Source organism: Haemaphysalis longicornis, unplaced genomic scaffold, assembly GCF_048455015.1.
Source record: "Haemaphysalis longicornis isolate Haplotype H1 unplaced genomic scaffold, Haemaphysalis longicornis Haplotype H1 scaffold_31, whole genome shotgun sequence".
NCBI lineage: Eukaryota > Metazoa > Arthropoda > Arachnida > Ixodida > Ixodidae > Haemaphysalis > Haemaphysalis longicornis.
The window spans coordinates 3,190,642-3,205,760 of NW_027526340.1; the positions used below are offsets into that span (position 1 = coordinate 3,190,642).

Below are 15,119 nucleotides of genomic sequence, written 5' to 3' on the forward strand. Positions count from 1 at the left end.
GCGTGCACTGGGGCCGTCCAACGCAACAATTCCAAGCATTAAACGTGTGTCCAGTTCCGGGAAGCGTAGCGGGTGCTTGTTGTAAGCTGGGCAGCTGGGCAAGAAATGGAAATTTACGGTTTTGAGTCCATTGTGGGAAGCGGTGCGGATGACCTTTCCGAGTGACCTTTGACTGTCGAAGAACTTTCTAAGCGAAAAGCGAAATATCTGTACACGACCAATTTTTTAAATTGTATTTCGGGTGGTTAGGGATGCTTCAGCTGCGCGCAAGAATCGAATACGTGTACCCATGTAGAGACGTGTAGCTGATAGGACGATACATGGAATTTTGTTGTTGCTAGGACGCACAGTTGACATGATTAGCTCGGACAAACCATGTGATAACCTGAACCCTTCTTTCTGTCGTCTTCTTTTGTTTTTCACCCACATAGTCGCGTTGTTGAGCACCTGTTGCTGTCTTCTCAGTCTTCTCTCTTGCCTTTCCATTCCTCTTTACAGCGAAGGCGTTCGCTCTCTTGACCGCTGTATTTCGTCCCCATTGCTATCAACAATTACACTCAAAATCGGTTTACGTCCTGTGTGTTGGGCGTCGAGAGTATTGTACAATCGATGTCGGGGCGTGGAGTTGTCGTAGTTAGGCTTTCGCTTTCATGATTCGCACGTCTTCGCTTTCGCAAGCTAGCGGTCAACTCTGTTGTCGGATTATACCGCAGTGTCCGCAACACGATCTCAGGTTCATTACTTTATTGTTATTTCATAATTAAAGAATAATGAACATGATTGGAAACAAAAAGCAATCACGCGACTTCTTCTTCGCGAAAATAAAAAAATATTAATTCCAGACATTTTTTTCATCTTTTCAGATCCAAAGAACAACGCAAGGAGGCTGCAGCAGCGGTGAGTGCGCAGAACGTTCAACTTTCTACGTCGTCCATTTTCCCAAACGTGTCAGTGTTCGTGGCTGAATTACCATTACTTGATACTGACATAGCAACCGACCTTTGGAACCAGCGGAAAGTAAGTGTTTTACACCAAGGCAGGGCAGCATTCAGCAAAGCTACAGGTTCACAAAAATATTTGAATCGGGAGAACCAGGAGTACGCTGGTGGGACGAACTGTCATGTGCTAACAAGTAATTTTAGATCTAGGTAGCAGAAATGTGGACTACGTTTTAACACCGAATGTTATTATACACGCGTTGTCATGTGAGAACCGACAAGCGAGATCTTCCAGTTCGATTGACACTGGGAAAGAATGTGTGACGTTCTACAGTTCAACACATGCCTTTCGTTCGCATTTGGACCCAAGTTACTGGACTGCCTGCTGACATTAAAGCTAGTTTAAACATGAAAAATATACCTATTTTTCTGGAGATAACTTACGTCTTTATTTTTAAATACGCTTCCGGTGGCCCCTCATATCCCTTATGCGCAGTATCAGATAGCTTCTTACAGAATTTTGAAACCTCAGCCTCACATTACACGCTGTTTTGTTACGCCTTAACGCGCGTCTACGTCGACCATCGTCTTCGTAAACAGCATGGCGAATCCGCACAAAAAATCCGCAAATTCACGGAGTTTGGCCTCGTGATGTTTGTGTTGCGCGAAGCTTGTTCTGTGATACTGTTGCTCTGAACTCAATGCTTTGCGGCTCCCTTACGAACGCAAAACTTCCACTGTTGTAAAGATTGAGCGGAATCACAAACCGACCATTCTGGAAACATCTACCGAAGCTCCACTGCGTCGCCGACCAGTTCATTTCTCTAAGAATTCTTTCACGCAGATTCGAAGACCGGGACATAAAACGGGGAATACTGCCATCCCGGGCTGTAAATGATTAACACATTCTTTGCTTCCCTCTCCTCGTCATTATGATCGGACTGGCGGAATGTTTACCAGAAGGATTTACAAGAAGGCACGCTATTTTTAGCACCCCGCGCATTTACAAGTTAGCACGCTTTTGTGTTCGTTTATCTAGCGGTGTACGAGGAGCTGGATTTCATCGCCTACAACCTGCAGCTTGCGTCACTGGGCGTACGTGCTGCAGCATGTTTCCCCACATCAGATTACCCTACGTCAAAGTGAGGGACCACCGTATGGCGCTGTTACCGGAGGGCAACTTAGTTTACGCCTGTTCGAATTCGCGTGTTCAACTTTAACTACGGGCCTCGCGTTTCCATTGTAACATACGCGCAACTAAACATATACATGAGCACGGTTACCCGCCGCGGTGTCTTAGCGGCAGAGGCGTTGCGCTGCTGAGCCTAAGGACTCTGGTTGGATTCCCGTCCGCGGCGGCCGCTTTTCAAATGGAGGCGAAAAGCGGAAACGCCCGTTTGTCGAGATTCCGGCGCACGTTAAAGGAGCCATGAAGAGAAAATACAACTTTGTTTAATTTGAAAGAACTAGGATTCAATATCTCACTCAGCCCCATTACAGCCACAAAAGGTGTTTTTTTAACAAAAAAAAAGCAAGAAGTATTTCAAAACTTTCAAATTTTGCGCCACAGTGACGTGTTATGAGCAAGATTGACGTCATACGGGCCAACAATAAAACATAATTTTCAGTACGTTAACTGCACGTTAGCATTCAAGTGATGCGGTCAAATGGAACTAGAGGCCCCATTACAGACGTCCAGTAATGTGTCGTCGCGACAGGTCAGTTAGGCGGCCGCCAATCGCGCAAACAAGGTTCCATGACGTCATAGAAAAGTTGCGGGAAATTGGCTAGGGGGTCGCGACTGCTTCACACGTTTTCTTTAATACCTCCGTTATTTGTTCGAAGATCGAAGATTGCGATGATATTGGTATCATTGTTATCGGGACTAGGCAGTCTTTCTAATAAACCCAACTTGTATTTTGTCTTCATGGCTCCTTTAAAGATCTCCAGTCGGTCAAAATTATTCCGGAGTCCTCCACTACAGCGCGCCTCATATCCCAGGTGTAGCTCCGGCGCGTAAAACTCTCCAAATTTGACTACATGCGCACACTTGGTGGAGCTCCGCATGGGCACAGCTCCTGCGCACGATAGCTCTGAACATAGGCCGTGCACCGTACCAAGAGTTTCCGGCATTCCATAGCTATGATCAATGGCCGTTATTAAACCGGTATTTGACGATAACCGGCCTGGTACTCAACTCGGGTAAGCACAACAGATAGACGGCGATGGAGAAAAAAAAAAAACATCAATGAGCCCGTTGGGGTTTCCTGTAGCTCGCTTCCCGGGATGAAGCATACGCTCGCCGCGCAAGTAAGTTCCAAGCTGCCTGGTTTTTCGGTGCGCGCCCAAGCTCACCTGCCGCATAGAGCGGAAAGAGTTAAGCCTCAATTAGCGGCCCTAACTGGCGCTCCCAGAGGCACCCTCCATCAGCATCCGCGGGGGAAAATAACGGCAACTCGCACGCAACACTAGCCACAGCACCGCGCCGCCCACCGAGCAAATATCGCCAGTCGGGCGTGGGGGTGCCCCGCTGCTAGTTAAGAGACGCTCATCACTGAGCCAAGGGAAAGATAAGAGCAGGGAAAGAAGATAGAGTGTAACTATGTGTACGCGTTGCCCGGGCGGCCGCTAGCCTCTGAACACCGCCAGCCCGCGCCTATCCCCGCATTTTCTCTTAATGAGCTTAATTCATTTTCTTTGCTCCCAGCCCGCGTGGCGGCTCCTTCTTTTGCAGGGACGGCGTTCCTTGGAGCTCAGCAGTCCGCCCTTTGTTCGTCTGCTCTTTTCTGCTCTTTTTTGACTTCGTCCATTTGTTCTTCAATTCGTGTTCTTTTCCTTTCCCACTTGCTCTCGGATTTGGATGTTTCTGTTCGTGATGGAGGAGGAGGCGTGCGCGTATTAGAGAGTCGTTTGGGCCGGGCTGTGCCCGTCGCTTTTAGGGTGCCTACGCGGTGTGGCAATTAGATTTTCCTCCTGTCGCCCGTCACTGTATGCAAGCAGCTGTGGCTTGCTGTGTTGTCGTTTAGAAACGTTTACTTTTTGTGCTAGATGACTCTGCTTTTGTGACATGTCCGCTCGTCTGGAAAGGACGAAAGTTGGTGCTGCTTTAAGTCGGTGGTATGGCAAACACGGTACCTCGAAATTCGAGATTTCTGCGCGCGTGTCCGCGTGCACTGCGGGAGAGAGAACTTTTCATCCGCTTTCGTTTCTTTCGTTGAGAGGCTGGTGTCTTTCTTTAAAATTCGTTTATGTAAGCTTCAGTTATAATTTAAAATAAAAACAGGAACAGGCGGAGGAACAGAAGCTTCAGTGAATTTCGCGTCTGTCCTAATGGCCTTAAGTCCAGATCAATATCGCTTTAAGCAGCGTTTATGTGAGGCCTCTCTCACACTGTTTTTAGTTACAAACAAAAAAATGCCACCATAAGCTTCAACTAATACAAAAAAAAAGCACTTTCTGTGACTGCATTGCAACGATCTTACAGGGCTTGATAACGACGAGAATAAAAAAGGGTGAATCGCACAATTATTTAGCAGCGGCTTCAAACAATCGGATGTAGTTTCTAAAGAAAAATAGTTTCGGGTAGAAGAAAAGCTTACTGTCGAAATTAATTCCTGGTCGTCCTCTGCTCCACATACGATAGTATTTCACCCTCAATGTTGTGGAAGGACGAGGTCTTGTCAGATTTTCTTTTTGTGTGGTGTATGTAATCAGCTTAGGTTTAAATGTATTTTTGACGACTTTGTTCTATGTTCACGAAAGTGCACACAACAGAACACGCCACATCCCATCCCAGGCGCACATGTTTGCATGTGCGTCCAAGATGGTGAGAGGGTGTTGCTGCCTGCACGTGCATGTCTAGAACAAGCAAGTACCGTTCTCAGAAAATATCTGAATATTACAGTGTTAATTGACATTTTAACAAGTTTCATGATTGGGCGGAACTCTCCTTATACTATAATAAAAGCAGGGCTCCTGCGTGGCCTGCGGATCATGGCTTACCAACGTGGTGGGAAATAGTAGAACGCTTTGATCCGCCCGGCTGTTTCTACAGTTAACTAAATGCGCGAAATTTTGAAGTTCACAGCAGACGAAAACTGCGATCGTGTGCGACAATTCTTAGAAGTATTGTTCCTTTTTTTATCTTTACCTCATTAATTTCACCGTGGCATGGCAGTTCCGTTGATTAGTACACCTAGCCTACCGGCCACTTAGTTAGGTTGCAAGGATCTGCCTACAAATAGTTCGCTCTCCTTCGCTTTCTCATAAGGTCCACAAACCTACAATGCAAGATCTAGCTGTCATGAACTGGTTGGCTTGTAAAATTCGTCGCATTGAAATGAAGTCGGTCAATAACGTGTTCGTGGCATCTGTAGTAAATATACAGAATAGGTATGCAAGTACAGCTTAGTATCAAGCACAGTGTGTGGGTTTCCCCGATTTAAAGGTTGTGAAGGGGAGAGGAATTGCATGCCAGTAAAAAAAAAACAGTAAATTACACATAGCTTTCCAATAAGCGGAAGTTTTTCTCTTGCGCTAGAAAATGGGACCTTCCGTACAGCAAAAATGTATCCCCCCCTTACCGCCCTAAAAAAATACTCTGGTGGTGCACGGAGAAAAAAAAAATGCCTGGCCTAATCCTGGAATGATTCCCTGCGGGGCACGGATGAGGCTCGCTTTTGTAACCATGGCGCTAAACCTCACCCCAGGGAATGCAGGCTTGCGTCTGCTCTGCGAAATTCTTTTCCACACCGCAATCAGTACTGCGTAATGCGACTATATTTGTTTTCTTTGCATCTCCAGGTCTGTTGAATTATTTCTTTCATATGCACACTGCTGTTGCGGCGCCTGCAAAAGGAGTACGGGTAAACTCTCACCCTAAGCTGGCCAGCGATCAAGTCGCACAATGGGAAGGGAAATGTTGGGAAGCATTGAAGCTTTCCCTTGTCATCTCATAGCACATGCGCTCCTGAAATCAGTCGGCGTTATGATGCCCACTATATTTTGTTTGAGGAGTCTTTTTTTCGGAATGAGCCGGATCCCCCTAACCCGAATCTGAGAAACAAGCGGAAGTTTGTTCCCGGGCGTAAATGCAGCGCTGTCAAAGCTATTATATGATATATTTCACGTCAGCTAGGGGAAGTTTATGGCCATAAGTAATTAAAAAATTATGCTGTTAATTTGACCGATACTGGGGTGATAACCTTGGATTTGGCTGATATTGAATTCAAACACTCAAGTTTGTGCGGCATTCTTATGAAAACTTTGTTTAAATTGACTTTCAAGAAATGGTGCAATTGAGTTTTGGCGGAAAAGGCATTAAACATATGCAAAATGGCTCCAATAACAGTGGAAACGTACATGGAGAGCAGGTGGGTGCTCTTGGCACGATTAGCAGCTCTTTTCGAACATTTCGCTAGGATAATTTTCTTGGGCACGCCTGACCGCACTCACAATGTAGGCAGGCTCGCCACTGCCTTGCCATGAATTCCTAAAGAGTTTCACAAGAAGGCTGTTGATATCATCTTCATCTTAATGAAGTGGTTCGTAGCCACAAAGGGGGGGAAGGGGGGCGGAGATTTTCCAGGCCTTTGAAAGCGGCGCGGCTATTTACGCAGGTACTAAAATGGTATATATGGGAGTTAATAATTAAACCAGAGTTACTAATACGGACGGGAGAGTCAGATGATATCATTATTTCACACCTCTCAGTTTCATTTCGCTCACTTCTTCCGTCACGTCGCCGTTGACATCTGGGGACAAATCCTTTCGCCGATCTCCTAATCGCCGTATGAATTATTGATAAGCCTGCTCCGAAAAGCAAAAAAAAAAAGAAACACTTCTGAAAACACGCACGAAACAGTCTGAACAGTCAAGCCAAAAGCAAACTCCCATTAGGCAAAAGGATTTGACTAATTTTGATCCGTGAAACAGCAGGATCTTGCTCATTTTCGGCACTAACTACGTCTGCGCACGCATTTGCAGGGCGTTATTTCACATATTTTCTTTCTACCCTCTTTTTAGGGGAAAAAGCGGCGAGTTTTTCTTGTCACTGCATGCAGTTTTATGTGACTTAGTTTCGGTTTGTGGATCTGGCTCATTGCAAAAAAAGAAAAAAACGCATCGTTTGTTCTCAGCTTCAGTCGATTACTAATCTTTTTTCCAGCCTCAGCCTAAACATAATTGCCTGTTCAAGTGCCTGGCTCACAATATAATTCAACTTTTTCCATTACTTCGATACCTGTAATTGCTTTCTATTCATTTCCTTCTCGCGCTAAGTCAATTGCGCGTGTTTACACGTGCAGCGGGTCCACGCTATAGTCTATGACTTTTATCAATTTCCGTGGCCGTTTCATTCACCAGCTGGACAGGCCGAATGCCGTCATTACAACTCGCTAAGCGCTAAGCCTCAAGTCGAGCGTGTAAACACGGCGTTCCTCGGCTTTCTTCAAGCTCCCTCTCTAATCCCTGGTGATTGCCCCGAATGCGCGCTCTCGAGACGCAATTTCTGGCTGGCTCTCGGCGAACATCAACAAACCCGCTATTAAGGTGGTCCATTAGGCGCGAGGCACGATTCTAACTCGCCCCAGGTTTAGTTAATGAAGGTTGTACAGGGCGCCTTCATTAGACTGCAGTACGGTTGCCTCTCGGCGCCGCGTTCTGAGCTCCCTGGCGTCGATTTGCCTAATCACCGGTACTATTTAAACAAATGACACCGCTGTAGTTTGAGCGCCATCGGAAAACGTAGCTCTTTTCTTTTTCAATTCTACGTAAGGATCGCAATTACTTTGCACACATCTCTTGATGCCATTAGTTTTCCCCCCGTTATGGGGAGTTGTCAACAATAGGTAATTCTTTAACAATAATTCAATTATGTTAGAACACTCTTTTTCGCCCCCTGAGAGGTGAAATGTACACGGTGTACATTACAACGGTTAAGTTAACCCTTTAAATTAAGTTACAATCGTTAAGTTGCAACTGTTTAGTGCTACAGCGTCGTAGAATGTATACTGTAACTGAAAACTGTAGAAAAAGTGAGACAGTAAAGTGCCACCACGTCCATCCAAATAAAAGTATACTTAGAAATAGCTAAGTTATTTTTGAACGTTATCAAACGCCAGTGCTATAGCTAAATCGCAGAAAAAACACAGCAAAAATAAAAAGCACACCGTAAAACCTAAGCAAGCGCAGGTTACTTTGCTGTAGTTATCCTGCAGGGTAACAGGCGTATTTTAGCTGCAACTTCCACAGTAAAAACACAAGCTGCTAGTTAATTTTTTATGAAGTATTCTGTAATAAAACTACCACAGAAATTAATGCCTTCTTTTTTTTATCTCTTCGCTTCCTTCCTTCTTTCGTTTTTCTTGCGCGAATCGATCATTTCAAAATTATTTTAACGCTGGCGAATATCATTCGCATTTCCGAAGAAGTTAAATCTAAAGTGCTATTTTCCTAAGCTACAGTTGGTCATCGCAGTTATGGGGCGCGTTGTAATAAAGGGCTATCATTGATAATTCAAACGGCCTCGGAATCTGGAAATGCTCAGAAATTCGTTATGTTTCCCCTGTACTCAACAATACATACCCTGCGGCAATACATCCGATCGTCGCGACCTTGTGCGAGGCAGCTTTCGCGCCACAAAACCGGGCCCCGACGGAAAGTGTATTCGTAAAATAAACGAGTGAATGAAAGAAGAAACAATCAATTTTAAACAAAAACAATAATAAAAAATCGCGGGCCATCTACACACTAACGTGAAACCAGAGGAGAGGCGAAGCATGCAGTGTGTAAGTGTATTTTTGACGCCTTCGCGTTTTTGCCAACGGAGATGAAACCATTGGTAAGGGGGGGGGGGGGTGTTACAGGTATACTACAGCTTTGCTGGAAAAGTCTCGTGTCTATGATGCACGAACCTCTCTAGTGGGAGGCGTAAATAAGTGTCCCGGTGTTTTCTTAGTAGGCGTTACAAAGCGCTGCAGCGCGAGGCGTAAACGAGCGTCCCGGTGTTCTTTTAGTACGCGTTACGTTCTAGCGCGAGGCGTAAACGAGTTTACTGGTGTTTTAGTACCGTGATTGCATGAGACGAACGACGGTCACGACGACGACGACGACGACAGGAGACGCCAACAGACCCAGCCACTAAGGGGCTTCGCTTTAAAAGTTTAGTTCGGAGGAAACCAGTTTTCAAGTAAACGTCACCCCCTCCATTGAGATCCAGGTCCCCACGGATGGTAAAAGGTCGAGTACGGAGGGTAGCGGCTTTCGAGAAAACGGAACCGCTTCTGTTGAGAACCGTTTCTGCCACACGGACAGAAAATAAAGCAGGCTTTGAGCCAACCAGCGGGACGCCCGTGCTCCTCTCCCGACAGCGCCCTGCAAGCCACGTCAATTGCTGCTTTTTCTTCTCGCATTTTCGCGCGACAGGGCACATCTTTGTTCGGCTTTCTCCCGTTGAGAAGAGGATGCGGTTCCCAGGCGGTGGCCACGTGTCGGCGGCCATTGAAGTTAACAAGACCACCAAGGCAGTTCGCGTGGTCGGAAGCTGCGTTATTTTACCGCCCAGACGGGACCCGCTCCGTACCGTTACGTTTCCTTCCGCTTTCGACAGTGTGTCGGGGAAGAGCAGGAAGTCGACGCCAAGGCCGCTCCACAAAAAATGAATAATAATAACAATCCCGCATGATTCCAGCTGACTCTTCGCGGTCGCTTGGAGTGCACTTTCAGAGCGGCGTGGCCGTGATGCAAAACACGTGTTTCCACAACTTCCGAGCAGCGGGGAACCACGAAAGAACAGAAATCAGGGAATCGGGTGTTTACGTGAGCATTTAAATTTAGGTCTAGGCCGAACACGGCGGCACGTCACTGGCGTGAAGGCTGTCCGCGCGTACTTCCGTTCCATCGTGTCGCCTTTTGTCTTTGGCTTCCTAACTTGGCACCAGCGTCGAGCGCTGATTAGTTTAATGGAGCTTGCACTTCCCTCGCTTTAAGCTGCGGTACATCGGACGTTTTCTGTTTTGACAAGCGTTCCCCCTGGTGGTCTCGTCGGAAATTCGTCATACACACACTCTCCCTGTCAGCGGACGGGAAGCACTCTTTGCCCCCGTGACCTTTTCCCCAACTACATGCGGGGTCGTACGGCGTTCCAAGTTTGACAAACACTCGAGTTTTACGCTACAGCTTTTCTTTTTCTTTTCTTTTTTCATATTCTCAGTGCCTGTTCAAAAAACTGTGGGCGTAAAGGCAAGAAGTGGAGGGACGTCGGGACAGAAATCCCATACTCAACCATCGCGAACGCGTCGGTCGCCGTCGCGATCACGTGTTTCCGGACGTCACGTGTCTCCCGTTCCCTGGTTAGCTCTATCGCGGAAGTCAAACAGAACGCTTTCCGACGCGACAGCCGTATACGTAGCTGCGCTCCATAGACCTCGTCTTCCTGCTGCCTGCCCATCGCGTCCGGTAGATACACACAGAGCTGCACGCGGCGAAATGGAACAAAGGGCGGCGGATCCTTCGCAAGTGCCGTGACTATGCCGCCGTCGCCTGGGAGAGTAATTGCATTAGCCCCGCTCACCAAGCGTCATAAATCATCCGTCGCCTACTTCCTCGGCCTAAGCGTCATGCTTTTTTTGCCGCCTCCCGACACTGGCGTCCTCTTTGCCTTTATTTTAATCCTTTCTCAGTTTTTTTTTCTTTTTGCATCCAAACTGTCCCTTTTTTTTACGGTGTAGGCACCAGTGCGCTATCCTGCGAAGGAGTTTGTGCTCTCATGCGAGCGCTTATTGGAATGAATGAGAGAGGGTTGGAGGCGTTGCTAGGTTTTGATTTATAGTCCGCCCTGGGCGAGGATTTATAAAACGGGATAGCAACTTTTTTCGGCCTAGCGTCTTGGCCTACGATTAGGCCGGCAGTAGCAGCTGACGGCTCGCGAGCTGTTGCAGCGCCGCCATTTTTGTTGTTCGCATAACCCTTTGGGTTGATTTATTAAGGTTTTTTTTTTATTTAATTGTGCTGGCTGGTATTAGCCACTCGGCTAATCTCTTCTCTGCTTCGTGCGTTTTAACCCTCGAATCACCTAAAAGGACTTCACAGGCCCACAGGCTTAGTGATTTGCACGATACTCTTACAAAATAATGAAACCATCAGTTAAGCAGAAATGTGTCGACAACGTTTGCAGTTGCTTTGCCGAATATAGACGTTTCAAGGTGACGTTAGGGCTTCATCAAGGATCAAAGCTGAGCCCACTATTTTTCCCACGGTGGTGACTGTTGTCACTCGAAAAGTCAGCCAGAGACTTTCTTTGTGCATACTGTGCGCAGATGACATCGTCTTACGTATGTTTGTAATGATGATGAAATAAAAAATACTGAAGAAAAATTTCGGAATAACAGTTTGGATATAAGGAGATGCAAAGCAGAAAACATCTAGGACCAGCACCAGAGACGACCGAAAATTTCAAGACTTCAAGCTAGATGTTTCTGCAACTAAAGGTACAGCCAACTTAGATAGCGGGAATTAATGGCAGAATGAATGCTGAATGAGTAGAAAGGGTTCGCTTTCATTACCCAGCAAAGATAAATAAGTGTTAATGGGCCTTAAATATGACATTCAGTAGTATGAAACCACTAATAATTCCATGTCTACTTTCAGCACAATGTTGCCAGAACTGCTCAGCAGGATGCAAGAGCCCGCCAACTTCAATATGAACTTTGCAAAACGAAAGTTATTTGCCTGTAAACTTCCAACGAAAAGGTTCTGTGAGGTACTGGTTTTCTTCAAACTGTGTGTACATCCGCACATACATCCGCGCTCCTAGAAGCCGGCCCACAATCTGGACCACGGAGCAAAAATATATGGAAGGGGAAACTGCCCATTGCGGCAAGCGCGGGCGAGCAACCAGATAATGTCACAATGAAAACCAAGGCTGAGGGCAAAGCTTCGTCGCGGTGACGGTGAAGGAGTGGGTAGCGGCACCTGATGGACGAAATGATAGCGGCCGCAATTCATTCCGTGGCTGCTCAGTGCAATGCCGAAAGCGGCGGCCGCGCAGTTTCGTCAACCGCGGCAGATGCCGCTAGCTTAACGTATGACGAGCGCTTGTGACATTATCAGGACGCGCTAGGAAGCCTCGTTTCACCTCCTGTCTTATTCTTGCTCCGTGATCTGGACGTACAGCAACTCCTGACATCCAGAGCGAAGGCGTTTTGCTCACCTCATGCATTCCCGGACTAGGGAACCACACTCACTTCAGAAAGCTCAAATGAACGTTTCTCTCTCTCTCTCTCTCTCTCTCTCTCTCTCTCTCTCTCTCTCTCTCTCTCTCTCTCTCTCTCTCTCTCTCTCTCTCTCTCTCTCTCTCTCTCTCTCTCAATGTGTGTGTGTGTGTGTGTGTGTGTGTGTGTGTGTGTGTGTGTGTGTGTGTGTGTGTGTTTTGTATGCGCTGTACTGCATAACGCCGCGTATCTACAGTCTAACTGAACGGCAGATTGTCACGGCAGCTTTGCTTTGTCCTTGCTTGGCTGGCAGCACTACACGTTGGACGTGCAACTATGAACGACCCACATGAGAGTGAGAGCTCTTTCCAAGTTTCTGAGAGAGCTATCGACGTTTAATAGAACAGAACAAGTTCAGGTGTACGAGTTTGTCAGGTCGGAAATTGTGTTTACCTTTCTCATCCACGAAAGATAACGTTGGTAGATTTAAGCGAAGCGAAAAACGAAAGCGGGTACAACAGCTCGGTGCCACGGCTTCCAGAAAATAACGCGGAGCTGCTACTCGTGGGAACGATCTCCTTTTTTCCAAAACCAGACATGCAATCAGTTCCACCTGACATCGGAGCTAAACTACACGCTTTGTCCTTTCCTGTTCATTTAAAAGGCTTTTTTTTTTCAGCCCCCAATAGACCGAGTCTTCGAATCACGCGAGTGCGTTCTTCGTCTATGCCCTCAATTCCCCTTGCGGGGGTGCTGTAAGAGAAGGGCCATACCTAACAAGACGAATGCTGAAAGTTGGATCACGTCGAAAATCTGCAGTGAACGCGGCTCTAGATCCATTGTATTTCCCGCTTTGGTGGATTGTTTTCCTACCCTGGTTTTTTTTTTTTTTCTGCGGAAAACTTTATTTCTGTTTCGGTGAGCACGGCCGAAAACCTGGGTTGCGTGTCGGAAGGAGGCGCGCGTCTCTTCTGAAATTGAACTCGTTTCAACTCTGCGGAAAAACAGCGGTGGGCCGAGTATGCGCCCCTGCGGAACGCACCCTGCCTGGAATCAGGCTTTCGAGTCGCAACAAATCAGTCGGCGTTGTCGAATAAGCGGAAAGAACGGGATAGAAAGCAAGGAAGAAACAAAAACGAAGAATCGGCGCTTGGCGAAATGTGAACGAGAAAACATGGCATTCATGGTTCTTTCTAGGGTATTTCCTTCCGTTCCTTTTCGAAACAGCGCTGTAAGTGCAATGGCCTGCTCCCGCTGGGATGTGTAGACGTATACGGCGCTTGTTGGCTGGCTGGTTTGTGCTTCGTGCAGTCCTTCAGCGGCGGTTTCCGTGCATGTATGCGGTCCTCGCGGAGATGTCGCGAAACGTAGCGAAAGGCAGCGGATGAGCTGGAGTTTCCTGCGGGGACTGAAACGGAACGTCAGGCCTATGCCTCCCCGGGGTGTATTTGTCTTGGTATTCTGCGGGAGACTCGACGTGGGAGGTTACAAGGGCAGCACCCCCGCCTGCGTTGATGCCGATCGAAGCGGAGAAAAGTAGATAGCGTGCCTGCATGGCGACGTCGAGGTTGTTACTCCGCTAAAAGTTGGTCTTTCTCTCCACTTCACTGCCCTCCCCTCCACCTCCTACTCTTCGTCCGCTGAGTAAGACGAATGATGTTGATTGAAAGATGGGACGGAGATCACACGATGTAAGGGGAAAAAAGAAGAGGAAGAGCTGAATGGTCTACTGGAATGGAAATTGTGGTTCCGATTTGTTTCTGTTGTGCACGTCTTTGTTTCTCTCCACAGGTTTTTTTTTTCCTTGCATTTCGAAGGGCTTTGTCGTAATGTCGAATATCTGCATCGAAAAAGGCTTTTCGGTGTCCGCAGACAAGACGAAAGCCCATTTTGATCTTCAGTAGAGTCTGGATTCATGAAAGCGAAAGTTAGCAAATGACACGTTCTTATTATGCTTTTTATTTGAACCGATCGCCCGTCTGAATAAGCGAACATGGGTCTGCAACGGGAACCAAGTAAAAAGGACGACCCTGATCTTGATCTTCATCTCTTTAAGTGTCTGGCTGCAGTCACTTTGACACCCTTGGCGAAACGCTCTCTCTCACTTTCCATTTGTATCTCTTTTTTTTTTTTCAGCGGTGTAAGAAGATAAATGCACGCCCCGTGTTTTAGACTCGTGGCCCCTTGGGTCCACACGAAGGAGCGACAAGCGAGCCTGTGTCCGCACGACATGCGACACTATCCTCGTGCCAAAAAGCGCATCCCGCCGGGTTAGACGTTTATCGCTTCTCTTGAGTGGGACACCACCCATTCGCGTTATATACATATATATATATATATATATATATATATATATATATATATATATATATATATATATATATATATATATATATATATATATATATATATATATATATATATATATATATATATATATATATATATATATGTATATAACATATATACATATATACATATATATATATGTATATATGTATATATATATATACATATATATATACATATATACATATATATAGTATATATATGTATATATGTATATATATGTATATATGTATATAAGTGCTTTGGCCAGGCAATCTTTGCTCCGTCTGTGGAAGTTTTCAACCTGCCCAATAAAAACAAAGACACTAAAGGCACTATGAAACTGCTTTCGCGCAAAACATATTTTTATCCTGTTAGATTTGTGAGAGAATAGGCGGTGGTTTGTCGATCTTTCTTTTTCTCTTTCAGCCCTCGTATTTAATCCCGTGCAACGATTGTCCCGAGTCGGGGTTTAATGGGGATTAGTCGGGCGCTTCACCGGAGGCAGTCTTTTATGCATCTCTGGGGTACGCGGCTTATCCGATTAACGAGCGGATTATCGCATTAGGACATTAGTCTATAGCGGTTCACAAAATAGCCCTAATGGGGCGTGCGGTACGCATGTTTTTTTTTTTTTTTCGTG

General features: G+C 46.3%; 1 protein-coding gene across 1 annotated transcript in view; it reads left to right on the forward strand.

The window, feature by feature from the left end:
- The first annotated feature begins 873 nt into the window (after positions 1-873).
- LOC144177812 (uncharacterized) overlaps positions 874-15,119 on the forward strand; it is a 204,672-nt gene continuing 190,426 nt past the window's right edge. Inside the window, exon 1 of the mRNA XM_077705397.1 lies at positions 874-897. The gene's annotated coding sequence lies outside the window, so the exon portion shown is untranslated. The remainder of the gene's footprint in view (positions 898-15,119) is intronic.